Here is a 13,796-nt window from a genome sequence, read left to right as displayed (position 1 = left end):
TTCCTGGAGGATGTACTCCACGTCCTCCACGCTCACACACTTCAAAAGCGGGCGAGAGAAAGCTTTCTTGTAAAGTTGATCTCCAACGAGTGTGAACCGACCGACTCTCCTCCTTAATAGCTGGGCTTCCTCCCGATCGGAAGGTGTAGCACCCGAGCGGAGAAACTCCATGATGACTGTCCTCCAATCGCTCGGAAATGTGAGGCATTCCATCCGGTCGATGTGCGCCACCAAGGATACTTGTTCGATCAGTTGCTGGATGACGACCGGTGATATTGAACTTGCAAGTTTGGCTAGCTCATCTGCCGCCTGGTTCTCCGCTCGGGGTATCTTCTGGATGATGACTTTTCTGAAATGGGCCTTGAGTTTTTCGAAGGCCTCAGCGTATAGCTTAAGCCGAGCATTGTTAATCTCAAAGGTGCCCGAGAGCTGCTGAGCGGCCAGCTGAGAGTCTGAATGGATTTTTACCCGACCGGCTCCCACATGCGGGGCTGCCTGCACGCCAGCGATGAGGGCCTCATACTCCGCCTCATTATTGGTGGCTTTGTAGTCTAGCCGAACGGATAAGTGCATCCGTTCTTCTTAGGGAGAAAGTAATAGCACACCAATCCTGCTCCCGAGCCGAGTAGACGATCCGTCCACAAATATTTTCCACATAGCTTCGGGCTCGGGATTTTGCACCTCGGCAACAAAATCTGCTAAGGACTGCGCCTTTATCGCCGATCGGGGTTGATACTAAATGTCGAATTTGCTTAATTCCGTTGTCCATTTGATGAGCCGTCCGGACGCTTCCGGATTCAGCAGTACTCTTCCCAATGGGCTATTCGTCCAGACGATGATTGTATGTGCCAGGAAATAAGGACACAGTCTCCGAGCAGCGAGGACCAAAGCAAAAGTCAGCTTCTCGAGTCCAGTGTAGCGAGATTCAGCGTCTTTTAGAATATGGCTCAAGAAGTACATGGGTTGTTCTTCACCGCTCGTCCTCACTAATGCCGAGCCGACTGCCCGATCGGTTGAAGATGAATAAATATAGAGCGGCTCACCCACAGCTGGCTTGACTAATACGGGCAAGGAGTTCAGGTATGTCTTTAGCTATTCGAACGTCCGGTCGCATTCCTCGTCCCAATGAAACTTAGTAGCTTTGCGCAGGATCTTGAAAAAAGGGAGGCTCCGGTCGGCAATCTTAGAAATGAATCTTGACAATGCCGTTATCCGACCGGTCAGGCGCTGTACTTCCTGTTGGTGCAACCTTAGGTCAAGGTTGACCTGACTCGAGTTGACCTGACTCGAGTTGTATTTTGATGTTTGACTTAGGAAGATTGTTGGTGCAACCTTAGGTCAAGGTTGACCTAGTTGAGTTGTATTTTGATGTTTGACACTCGTGGAAGAGTTGTATTCTTGATATGGGACAAGAATAGATGTTTGGGAGATTATTGGTGCAACCGTAGGTCAAGGTTGACCTGATTCGGGAAAAAGTCCAAGTATGGAGACTTGGCAACGGAAAAGTCCAAGCAGGGAGCTTGGCATTGGAAAAGTCCAAGTATGGAGACTTGGCACTGGAAAAGTCCAAGCAGGAAGACTTAGCACGGGAAAAGTCCAAGTATGGAGACTTGGCACTGGAAAAGTTCAAGTATGGAGACTTGGCACTGGAAAAGTCCAAGTATGGAGACTTGGCACGGAGAAGTCCAAGCAGGGAGCTTGGCACGAGGGAAAGTCCTAACTGGGATGTTAGGCAGTTGGAAAGTCCTGGTGAGTGAAGCCAGGCAGTGAGAAAGTCCTAACTGGGATGTTAGGCAGTGTGGAAAGTCCTGGTGAGTGAAGTCGGGCAAGGGAAAATCCAGATGGATCAGAGATGAGCGGACATCTGGTGTGGAAAAGTCTAAGTGGGTCAAAGGGATTGACCGGACAATTAGCGGGGAGTGCTAGCAGGTCAAGGGAGTGACCAGATGCTAGGGATGATGTACCAACAGGTCAAGGTTGACCGGATGTTGGTGTGGAATCCTTAGGTTTAGGGCTGAGAAGTTTGGATCGGTCTGGTGACCGATCCAGTGATACTGCGTTTGCCCTGATCGGTCTGGTGACCGATCAGATTGCACGATTTCCAAGAAATCTGGATGACGTCAGCCGAATTGAGCTCACCCGACATAGTTCAAGGAGAATTGTTACGAGTACAAACCTTTGTCATGCCGATCGGATCGAGAAAGCATACTTATGCTCATTCGACAAGCTTTAATAAGCCGATCGACGAGGATCAAGCCTATCCCAATCGGAGGCCACACGATAACGAAGGCTATTCGGGAGGGAACTTGTTCTCATAATCGTCCAGTCAAACGGGCTACAACCTCCTTCGAACACTCTCCTTCTACTTCTTCTTCTTCCTTCCTGTTGCGAAGTGCTGTTGTGCTTGAGCTTTGTTGAGCTCCTCCTTGTCGAAGCTTCGCGTGAGCTTCATTCCACGACTGGATCAGCTGCTGCTGAGTTGCTTGTTGCATCTGTCCGTGAAGTTGCTACTTCATCCGGGACCCCAGTCGACAAGAAGGCAAGCTACTGTGTTTACATTCCTGTTGTATTTTGTTCTTGCTATTCTCTTGTACTCTTAGCTTGCTGTTGCAAGTGATTGTGGCGAGGTTTCTCCACCCACAAGGAGTTTGATTTAGCCGGTTTTCCGGGGACTCATCCACCGACGGATTGATAGGCTTCGTCCACCTTACGGACACGCCGAGGAGTAGGAGTTTCATCTCCGAACCTCGTTACATCCTTGCGTAGAGGTTTGATTTCTTCTCCTGTTTTCTTTCTGCATTTAGTTTCCGCTGCGCTAACCCTAGTTTGTAGAAAGAAACGCGAGCAATTGGGGTCGGCTATTCACACCCCCCTCTCTTGCCGTACGAAGAGATCCTAACAAGTGGTATCAAAGCAAATGTTTGCTCTTCATCGGATTAACACCCGGGGAGCACGAGCTAGAGGATGGATCTACTCGGAGAAGATGTCACCATTCCACCATTCTACGAATGCGGTGACTTCGCGTATTGGAAGGTAAGGATGAAGTACTTTCATATGACTAGCATAATGAATTGGTTTTGTGTACAAGAAGGTTTTATTCCTCCGGTGGATAAGGAAGGAAAACCACTTGAGAAGAAGGAGTGGACAAGAGAACAAATTCACAAATCCGAAATCAACGAAGAGGTAACGAGAATAATTGAATTTTCATTGCCTACTAACATCTTGTGTAAGATAGGTTACAACAATGCCAAGGAATTATGGGATAACTTGGCCAAGTACCATGAGGAGAGCTCCACTTCAAGCCATGAAGAGGAGCCTAGTGAGCCAAGTAGCTCACATCATGGAGGGAGCGAATTGGGAGTTGAGGGCTACTCAACATCCAAGGAAGAAGAGGAGGAGAGTTCCTCTTGTTCAAGATCGGAGCAAGAAGAAGATTCTACCTCCGGAAGGGATGAAGAAGAAAGCTCATCTCCATCCACAAACCTAGGTAACTCAAACACTTTAATTTCGAGCAAATTACATATATTATGCTTTGAGTGTAGGGAGTATGGACATTACAAGAGCAAATGTCCAAAGAGAGTTAGGAAGACTCCACCGGCGCCTAAGGTCAATGAAGCCGGAGGCCCGATACACAAAGGCAAGGAGCACGTGGTGTGCTTCCAATGCAAGCGAAGGGGACACTATAGGAGCCAATGTCCGAGAGGGAGGCAACCTCACAAGGATAAGAAATCAAGCACATCAATAGGGGGGGCTAAGGCAAACCCTAAGGTAATCTCTAAGGTTCATTATTGCAATTCTAATAAAACTCATGCTAGTAGTTTTGTTGCAATTGTTAATAATGATAAGCATGTTAACTTTAGGAACCAATACATGTGCTTAGGAGCTAAACATGTTAGCCTAGGTAAGGATAACACTAGAAATACCAACCCTAGGATTAACGCTTCTAAAGTTAAGGAAAACCTAGGTAGAAATCCCAAGAAGATTAGACACATGCCTAGGAATATCTCAAGAGAAAATGACAAATTAACACTTGAGGTATTAGAGAGGGAAAATCAAGTCTTGAGGTCAAGACTTGATAATTTAGAAAAGGCTCTTAAAAACATGGAGAAGTCATCTCTAGGGTTTAAGAGTCAAAAACCCAAGTCCAAGGACAAGAAAGGTTTGGGTCACAAACCTAAGTCCCAAGTGGTCAAGCCCACTTATCATAGTGTTCTATTCGATTATGGAACAAAACCTAGGGTTAGGAAGACCACCACCAAGGTCACAAGGGGAGTCACCCCTAGAGTTGATCTTGATGAGTCCCAAATGACCAAGGCTTCAAAGCCTAGGAGGGTCATTAGGAGGGTTGCTAGGGAAGTCATCCCTAGTGAATATTTAGTGAACCCAATGAGCTCACATAGATATTGGGTTCCTAGGAGCATCTTCTCTATCCCATAGATGGGTTAGAGAGTGTCAACTCCAATTAGAAGGGTAGTTAACCCAACTTTGAGGAAATTGACACTCAAGGAGCATTTTCAAGGTTTTGATAACCTTTGAAAATGAAAAAGAATTATTATTTACTCCTTGAAGAGTAAATTGTGCCATATTTGAAAAATATCGATTTTAATCTTATTTGGCACAATTTAAGAAAACCTAGAGAAATACCATAATTGGGATTTTGGTTTTCTCTTAGGGATATATGGGCAATCTAGGGTTAGATCTTAAGTTAGCTAAGGCTAAGGATACATAGATAGGGAATTTAGGTATTTTATTTGTGCTAACTTGCCATGATTAGTTGCCATATGCCATGCCATTACATCATATTTATTTTATTATCATTTGAAATGTCATGATAATGCTTAGGCTAGTTTATATGTCATGCTTTATTTAAGTTTTCAAACTCTATGCCATGACATCATGACATTGGCACATGTTTTTACTTATGATATCATTATATGCCATGTCATCATCTCTTGCATTATAATCAATGAAATTGATTTGAGGACAAACATATAATTTGATATTGAGATCAAATTGGTGTTTAGAAAATGCATGAGAACTTAGCCTAAGTTGACCTTAACCCATATCTCACATCAAATTGACTTGAATGTGGTTTGATACACCTTAGATGTGTGTGAGATATTAGAATCATGAGTTAGGATCAAGGTGCATTGTCCTTGTACCTAGATGACCCTAATTCAAGAAATTAAGGATCATAGGGAAAGCTTGTGTATAAGTCATGTACATCTAGCCCTAAGATTATGGTCCTAAATTCAAATGGTTTTAAAAGCATTTTAAAATTGATTTGAAAAACCTTGATGAAGCTTTCCTAGTAATAGCATTCATCATTGAACATTGTGATACAAAGTTGAGTTAAACTTGAACTATTTCAAAGTTTTTGAACTTTGTATCAAGATTGAAAAATGGAAGTTATTTTCATAGAAAACTATTTTTCCATGATAGTATATGTTATGAGGAATGTATCCTCAAAATTTCACAATTTTTCGAATTTTCTGGAATTTTCTAGGAGTTTCTGAATTTCGGGAAGGAAATTTCAGAAATCTGCCTATCAGAGTCTGGATCGGTCTGGGGACCGATCCAGTGAAGCATGGATCGGTCTGCAGACCGATCCAGTAAGAACCAGAGAGCTTGGTGCGATCTGGTGAAGGCCTGATCGGTCTGGGGACCGATCCATGGGGTTTCTGATCGGTCTGGGGACCGATCAGAGCGTGCCAGTTTCTGATTTTCAGCTGTTGGTCTGAAATTTCAGCTGGAAGTTGAGTTTTGTGGATTTCTAAAGGTTTGGAACTCACAAAGACATTGTTGGTGCAATGGTCAAGGGGGAGTTAACCTTTAGGGGGAGTTTTACCTAATTGTCAAGGGGGAGTTGACTGTTAGGGAGAGTTTTTACTCCTTAAGACTTTTGAGGATTAGTGATATGGGATTATCACTAAGCTGATTGTTGAGTTTAGTATCAAGGGGGAAATTAAGAGTTTCAATGAAATGTATGGGACTTTCATTAGGAAGAAACTCTTGACCTTGATACCTTTTTTTTTTTTTCCTTTTTGATGTGTGTCAAAAAGGGGAGAGTGTTCATTGGAGAATTATTGGAGAACCCAAGTTAGGTTATCGGGTTAACCTAAGCTAGGGAAAGAATGTCAAGGAATGTTCAAGAAAAGAACATTGGAATTCTTTTTGATGTGTGTCAAAAAGGGGGAGAATTATTGGAGAACCCAAGTTAGGTTATCGGGTTAACCTAAGGGGAGAATGTTCAAGGAAAGAACATTGGACATTGGAAGATGGTTGGAAAACCTAAGTTAGGTTATCGGGTTAACCTAACTTGATTATGGGTTTTGTCAAACATCAAAAAGGGGGAGATTGTTGGTGCAACCTTAGGTCAAGGTTGACCTGGTTGACCTGACTCGAGTTGACCTGACTCGAGTTGTATTTTGATGTTTGACTTAGGAAGATTGTTGGTGCAACCTTAGGTCAAGGTTGACCTAGTTGAGTTGTATTTTGATGTTTGACACTCGTGGAAGAGTTGTATTCTTGATATGGGACAAGAATAGATGTTTGGGAGATTATTGGTGCAACCGTAGGTCAAGGTTGACCTGGTTGACCTGATTCGGGAAAAAGTCCAAGTATGGAGACTTGGCAACGGAAAAGTCCAAGCAGGGAGCTTGGCATTGGAAAAGTCCAAGTATGGAGACTTGGCACTGGAAAAGTCCAAGCAGGGAGACTTGGCACGGGAAAAGTCCAAGTATGGAGACTTGGCACTGGAAAAGTTTAAGTATGGAGACTTGGCACTGGAAAAGTCCAAGTATGGAGACTTGGCACGGAGAAGTCCAAGCAGGGAGCTTGGCACGAGGGAAAGTCCTAATTGGATGTTAGGCGGTTGGAAAGTCCCGTGAGTGAAGCGGTGAGAAAGTCCTAACTGGATGTTAGGTGTAAGTCCCGTGAGTGAAGTCGGGCAAGGAAAATCCAGATGGATCGAGATGAGCGGACACGGTGTGGAAAGTCTAAGTGGGTCAAAGGATTGACCGGACAATTGGTGAAGTAGCGGTCAAGGGAGTGACCGGATGCTAGATGATGTACCAACAGGTCAAGGTTGACCGGATGTTGGTGTGGAATCCTTAGGTTTAGGGTGAGAAGTTTGGATCGGCGTGACCGATCCGGATATCGTTTGCCCGATCGGCCCGTGACCGATCGTAATCGATGGCTCGCGGTTGTCGACAGAATCGATCGGGAGACCGATCGAGGCAACGCAACTCGCGAGAAGAAAGCCGTGGATCGGTCTCACGACCGATCTGACTCTCTGATCGGTCCACAGTCCGATCAGGGGTCCTCCTTTCTGTTGGCTCACTGATCGGTCCAGGGACCGATCGTACAAAAAGACATGATGGGACTCGCAAGCTCGATCGGTCGTGGACCGATCGGGAGGATCCTGATCGGTCCATGGGGTACAACACCTAATTCGGTGCTCACTCGACCATTCCTATAACAGAGTGGAGGAAAATTGAGCTCGATTGACCTTACTTCCTACTTCTGCCCGCGGCTCAGGGAAATTGTTATTTACCGATGAAATGAGCTTGTCGGTCATTCACGACTGGATCAGCTGCTGCTGAGTTGCTTGTTGCATCTGTCCGTGAAGTTGCTACTTCATCCGGGACCCCAGTCGACGAGAAGGCAAGCTACTGTGTTTACATTCTTGTTGTATTTTGTTCTTGCTATTCTCTTGTACTCTTAGCTTGCTGTTGCAAGTGATTGTGGCGAGGTTTCTCCACCCACAAGGAGTTTGATTTAGCCGGTTTTCCGGGGACTCATCCACCGACGGATTGATAGGCTTCGTCCACCTTACGGACACGCCGAGGAGTAGGAGTTTCATCTCCGAACCTCGTTACATCCTTGTGTAGAGGTTTGATTTTTCTCCTGTTTTCTTTCTGCATTTAGTTTCCGCTGCGCTAACCCTAGTTTGTAGAAAGAAACGCGAGCAATTGGGGTCGGCTATTCACACCCCCCTCTCTAGCCGTACGAAGAGATCCTAACACTTCCCTCAGATTTCTTGGAGGCGACATATCTTGCAAGGCTTTTACTTTGCTGGGATTTGCCTCTATGCCCCGCTCGGTCACTATATAGCCCAAAAAACGCCCACCTTTTGCTCCGAACAAACATTTCTGAGGGTTGATCCTAACTCCATACTTCCTCAGCGTTCGGAAGGTCTCCTCCATGTCCGTAAAAAGATCGGCCGCTCGGACGGAGTTGATGAGAATATCATCCACGTACACTTTTAAATTACGTCCGATCTGCTCTTTGAGTACTTTATTCATCAAGCGCTGGTAAGTTTCTCCTGCGTTCTTCAATCCGAACGGCATCACATTGTAGCAGTAAGTGCCGTCGGCTGTGACGAAACTAACCTTTTCTTGATCCTCTCGGGCGAGCGGCACCTGATGGTAGCCCTGATAAGCGTCCAGCATGCATATTAACTCGCACCCGGCTGTGGAGTCCACCAGTTGATTAATCCGAGGTAGAGGGTAGAAATCTTTTGGGCATGCTTTGTTGAGATCCCAAAAATCAATGCAAACCCTCCTCTTGTTGCCCGGCTTGGAGACTAGCACCACGTTCGCCAACCAGCTTGGAAACTACACTTCACGTATGTGGCCGGCCTCTAGGAGCTTCTCGACCTCCGCTCGGATGATGGCGTTCTGTTCGGCGCTGAATTCCCTCTTCCTTTGCTTCACCGGCCGAGCGTCCGGTCAGACGTGGAGTTCATGCTGTGCTATACTTGGCGAAATCCCCGGCAGCTCATGCGTTGACCAAACGAAGACATCGCAGTTTCTCTGGAGACACTTGATCACCTCCTTTTTCTGGCTTGCCTCCAGATCGGCCGCGATGAATGTGGTGGCCTCCGATCGGGTCGGGTGGATTTGCACCTCCTCTTTTTCTTCATAAACCAAAGAGGGTGGTTTTTCGGTTATGGCGTTCACCTCGATCCGTGACGTCTTCCGCGCGGAATTAGCTTCTGCTCGGACCATCTTGACGTAGCATCGCCGAGCCGCCAGCTGGTCTCCTCGTACTTCTCCAACTTTGTCTTCCACCGGAAACTTAATTTTCTGGTAGAAGGTGGAGAAGGCCGCTCGGAACTCACTGAGCGCCGGTCGCCCCAGGATACCATTGTATGTTGAAGGAGAGTCGACCACGACGAAGTTGGCAGTCCGCGTCCTTCTGAGCGGCTCTTCTCCCAATGAAATAGCCATTCGGACTTGTCCGACCGACAGAACTTCGTTGCCCGTGAACCCGTAGAGGCGGGTTGTCATGGGCAGCAGCTCGGCTCGATCGATTTGGAGTTGGTCGAAGGCTTTTTTGAAGATGATGTTGACCGAACTGCCTGTATCAATAAAAATGCGGTGAATAGTATAATTTGCTATTACCGCTTTGATAATGAGGGCGTTGTCATGTGGCACTTCGACTTCCTCAAGGTCCCTGGGCCTGAAGCTGATTTCGGGTCCGCTCGCCCGTTCCTGACTGCAGCCGACCGCATGGATCTGGAGCTGCCTGACACTTGCCTTCCTTGCTCTGTTGGAGTCTCCTCCGGTCGGCCCACCAGCTATTATGCTGATTTCGCCGCGGGACGTGTTGCTTCTATTTTCTTCCTCCCAAGCGGACGGCCTAGGCCACTCCTTAGACATTCGGGGATTGTCCTCGTGCCTTTGTGGATGATGCCGCTCGGGAGACTGTCGTTGTCGCCTGTCGCCGTTCCGCCGATCGACTTCAAAGTGTCGCTGTCGCCTGTCGGATGATGGCGATCGACGATGGACACTCCGAGGAACGGGGTGGGTGATCAGGGGAAGGATTCGGCAATCTCTTGTGTTATGCGTGTCCGTCCGGTGGAACGAGCAAAACATCGGGGGTCCATATCTTCTTTTTTGGTTTGGGCCGCTCGGCAGCTACCTCTTGAACGGCGTGGGACCTTGCGTGGTGAGGGCGAACTGCTTCAGCTCGAGATCCTCTGGGCGGCTGGTGGCCAGCGAGCGACTTCCGCTCGGCGGGGGATGGTCGCTCGGTTGGAGCTTCTTTTCTTCGGGCCGCTTGGGCTTCCTCCACATTAATGTACTCATTGGGCCGGTGCAACATATGATCATAGTCTCGGGGCGGCTTTCGAATAAGTGAGCGGAAGAAATCACCATCCACGAGGCCCTGCGTGAATGCATTCATCATTGTTTCTGAGGTGGCTGTTGGAATATCCATGGCCACCTGGTTGAATCGCTGGATGTATGCTCGGAGCGACTCCCTGGGTCTTGTTTGATAGCGAATAGACTAACACTAGTCTTCTGGTAACGCCGACTACTTACGAAATGGTGGAGAAAGGCCGTGCGGAACTCCTTGAAGCTGGTAATGGATCCGTCCGGCAGCCTCCGAAACCAACGTTGCGCCGATCCCGAGAGGGTGGTAAGAAACACCCGGCATTTCACTCCATCTGTGTATTGATGTAGTGTAGCCGTGTTGTCGAACTTACCTAGATGATCGTCCGGATCGGTGATTCCGTTGTATTCCCCAATCGCCGGGGGCACATAATGTTTTGGCAGAGAGTCCCGCAGGATGACCTCTGAAAATTGCCGGTTGATCCGTTCGGGGGAGGTGTCCGTTCGGGGGGCCTTGCCTTTTCTGTTGTCTCGCATAGGCGCCTCGTCGGATGAAGATCCTAGGTCACGATTAACTGTTGCGGCTTCAGGAGGCGTACGAAATAGGGCCCGATGAAATGGAATCGTGGCCGGTGGTGCTTCCGCTCGGCCTCCTGACGCGGACGTCGCTTGTTGATCCATCCGCTCGGCTTGCGCCTTCTATTTCTGTTGTTCCACCAGCTTAGCTTCTCTTGCCTCGATCAGAGCGTCGAGCTCCTCCGTGGAGAGCATCACCGTATGCGGTCGTCCAGCTTCGTCCATTGCTTCCTCTCGGATGCAGGTGCGTTCCCACAGACGGCGTCAATTTGATCCTGTCCGAACGCTGAATCAACGGACGCTGGGGACGTGGAGCTCTCTGCTAGCTCCTCGTATGCTCCGATGATCCTGCAACAAACCGAGCCGGGTGGGGTTTCCCGGCAACGACCCTCCGACGATCAAGTCAGGCAAAGGGGAAACAAGGAGGTGGCTCCGAAGATCTAAGATTGCATACCTTCGGCGAAGTCTGATGGCTCTTATATAGAGATATGGTGAACTTGGCGCACACACATCGAGGCATACACGTGTCCGGCACCATACTTCAGTATGGGCTTGTCAGAAGAGCATGCCTGACGCCATACTGTTACAGTCCAAATACCTCCTTGATGGGACAGAAGAACCTTCCATCGTACGATTCTGCGTATGGCCTGGTCATCGAACATGCCTGTTGTCAGCGACAGAGGTTACTAGGATGACGTCCCTACTGTCCTGTCTTCTTTGATTTCATCTTCTCGAGCCAAGCGTCCAGCTGCTCGGCGGCTCCTTACCTTCGACCCGTCGTAGATGTTGGTCCGCCCGAGGGAGATTCATAGTTGATAACCATGATTTCATTGCATTATTTTGATTCATATATGCATGGTTTCATGTTGATTTCATAGGTTAAAATCATAGTTACATCACATTTTGTGCATTGTGTGTATTTTTGGACTTAATTACAAATTACTTTATTTTTATATTATTTGATGCTAATATTTGATTCTTATTTTATAGGCATCAAAGGATCTGGGATTTGGATTTATTTGGACCGAAATTGGGCTTAAATCGGAGTTCAAACAAGAAGATCAATCTTTGGAGCATTATGGACCGTTCATCAAGAATAGGAGAGATCTGGACCATCCGTTGAAGGTCTGGCCGATCCAACCTAATGGGGAGCAGATGTGAGCCATTGATGAAGATCCAGAAGTTTTGATCCAGACCTGAGTTCATCTAGCCATTGATCCAGCCCGAAACATTTTGGACCGTTCATTGAAGACTGGGCGGATCTTGGCCATCCAGTGATGATCTGATCGATCCGACCTACGGGAGGGTAGATCCAGACCCTAGATCAACATCAGTACCTTCGGATCAGATTTTGGATGACTTTTCACCGTTGATTTAGCCCGGAATCATATCAACCATCCATTCCAGATCCAGATCTGATTTAAAACAGAAGCTACAGTTCCCTTTCTTCTTCGTCGATTCTCCACAGCGTCGTTCTTCGCGTCCCGCGGCGTTCTCCGAGATTCCGACCACCATCTCCACTTCTAGATCAATTTTCCGGCCAATTTCATCAGCGATGACGCTCTCAGCTGCTTGCGACCAACATCCGGCGATCTGACCTCGCTCAAAGGTGGTCCTACGGCGAGAATTCTGCTCCGCAAACCTCTACTTCTGCCGCACCCGATTTGGAGGTGTTATTCCGATTTGAGGTTCCGTTTCCATCCGTGAGCTTTGGCGGTGTTCCTCCACTGCTTCTGGACCATTCTCGACGACAATCCATCCACCATCAGCTCCATTTCAGATCTTAGGTTGCAGTTGCAGATTTCCAGAGTTGGGCGGCTCCGATCTTCATCAGCTTCATTTGGAGTGGTCTCCGATGGTGCTGGTAAAGGTTGGGCTGAGTGTAGCTACTGAGATTGTCTTCTCCGATTACAGTTGGAGTGTTCTCCGTTGTTTCCTTGTGTGACGGCAAGGAGAAGTTGCCGTGAGACTTGGTTTGGTGTTGAGATGGTTTAGGGTTTAATTTTTGCATTCTTTTACTGTTGATAGATTTACATTTCGGTTTATGTTAGTTGAATTCATTAATATAGTTCTTTGTTTAGCTTAATTGTTGCAATTCAAGTGTAGTGAGTAATTTAGTTTCAATCAATTTCAAAGTTGTTGTTAATTTTGCTTTAGCTTAAATTTCAATATTGTTGAGTAGTTAGTTTCTGTAGTTAAGATTAAATTCTGCTTAAGATTAGATTTATCTTATGTCTTGTTATTTCATTGCTTAGTTTAAGTGTGTTAATGATTTAATCACGACGTAGGGTGACAATACGTTATGATTGGATTATTGGCACCGAGTTTGGTTTCATTTATGCATTAGAATAGTGTCTTAATTGTTGTGTTTTCATTTGTTAGATTTAGATTCAAGCTTAAATTCCCCCAATTCTATTTTTATACTGAAAACCCCAAAACTAGGAATAAAAATACAATCCTAGATTACATCATATTGTTGGTTCCTCGAGAGCGATCCTGGGCTCATTACTACAACGTTAATGTGAAATTAAGGGGTTCAGTGGAAAATACATTTATACAATTTGATTAGCGGATGTGACAGATTCGCTACATCAAATTTTGGCGTCGTTGCCAGGGAAAACGTTAATATGCAATGTTTGGTAATTTTAGGATTGTTGTTTGATTGCTTTCATGATTATATATCCATGTGTTGATTTTATTTGTTCCTGAGTCTTCTAATTTTATTTGCTAGTGTTTCAGTGTAAGAACAGGAAATTCATGTGACCATGGATCCATATCATCAGTATTTTGGAGATGGGATGGAGAATTATTTTTATCAGCCTCAGACTCAGTTCTATCAGTCCTACCTACCTATGGAGCAGCGGAATAGGTATGAGGATGCACAAGAACAAATTGAAGAATCAATGTGGAAATTCAATGAAGTTATACATCAAATGAGTGAGCATCAAGAGCAACAATTTTCAAGGATACAAAACATACAGAGTCAGTTAGATCAAATTACATTATCCATCAACCAGTTACAAAAACAAAGAGCCAGTGAGGAGATGGATTGTGGAGATCTTGTCAGGCCTGACACTGCATCTACTTCTTCACTAGATTCTT

This window comes from Zingiber officinale, chromosome 4B (genome assembly GCF_018446385.1).
Source record: "Zingiber officinale cultivar Zhangliang chromosome 4B, Zo_v1.1, whole genome shotgun sequence".
NCBI classification, from domain to species: domain Eukaryota; kingdom Viridiplantae; phylum Streptophyta; class Magnoliopsida; order Zingiberales; family Zingiberaceae; genus Zingiber; species Zingiber officinale.
This window is presented reverse-complemented; position numbering follows the sequence as displayed.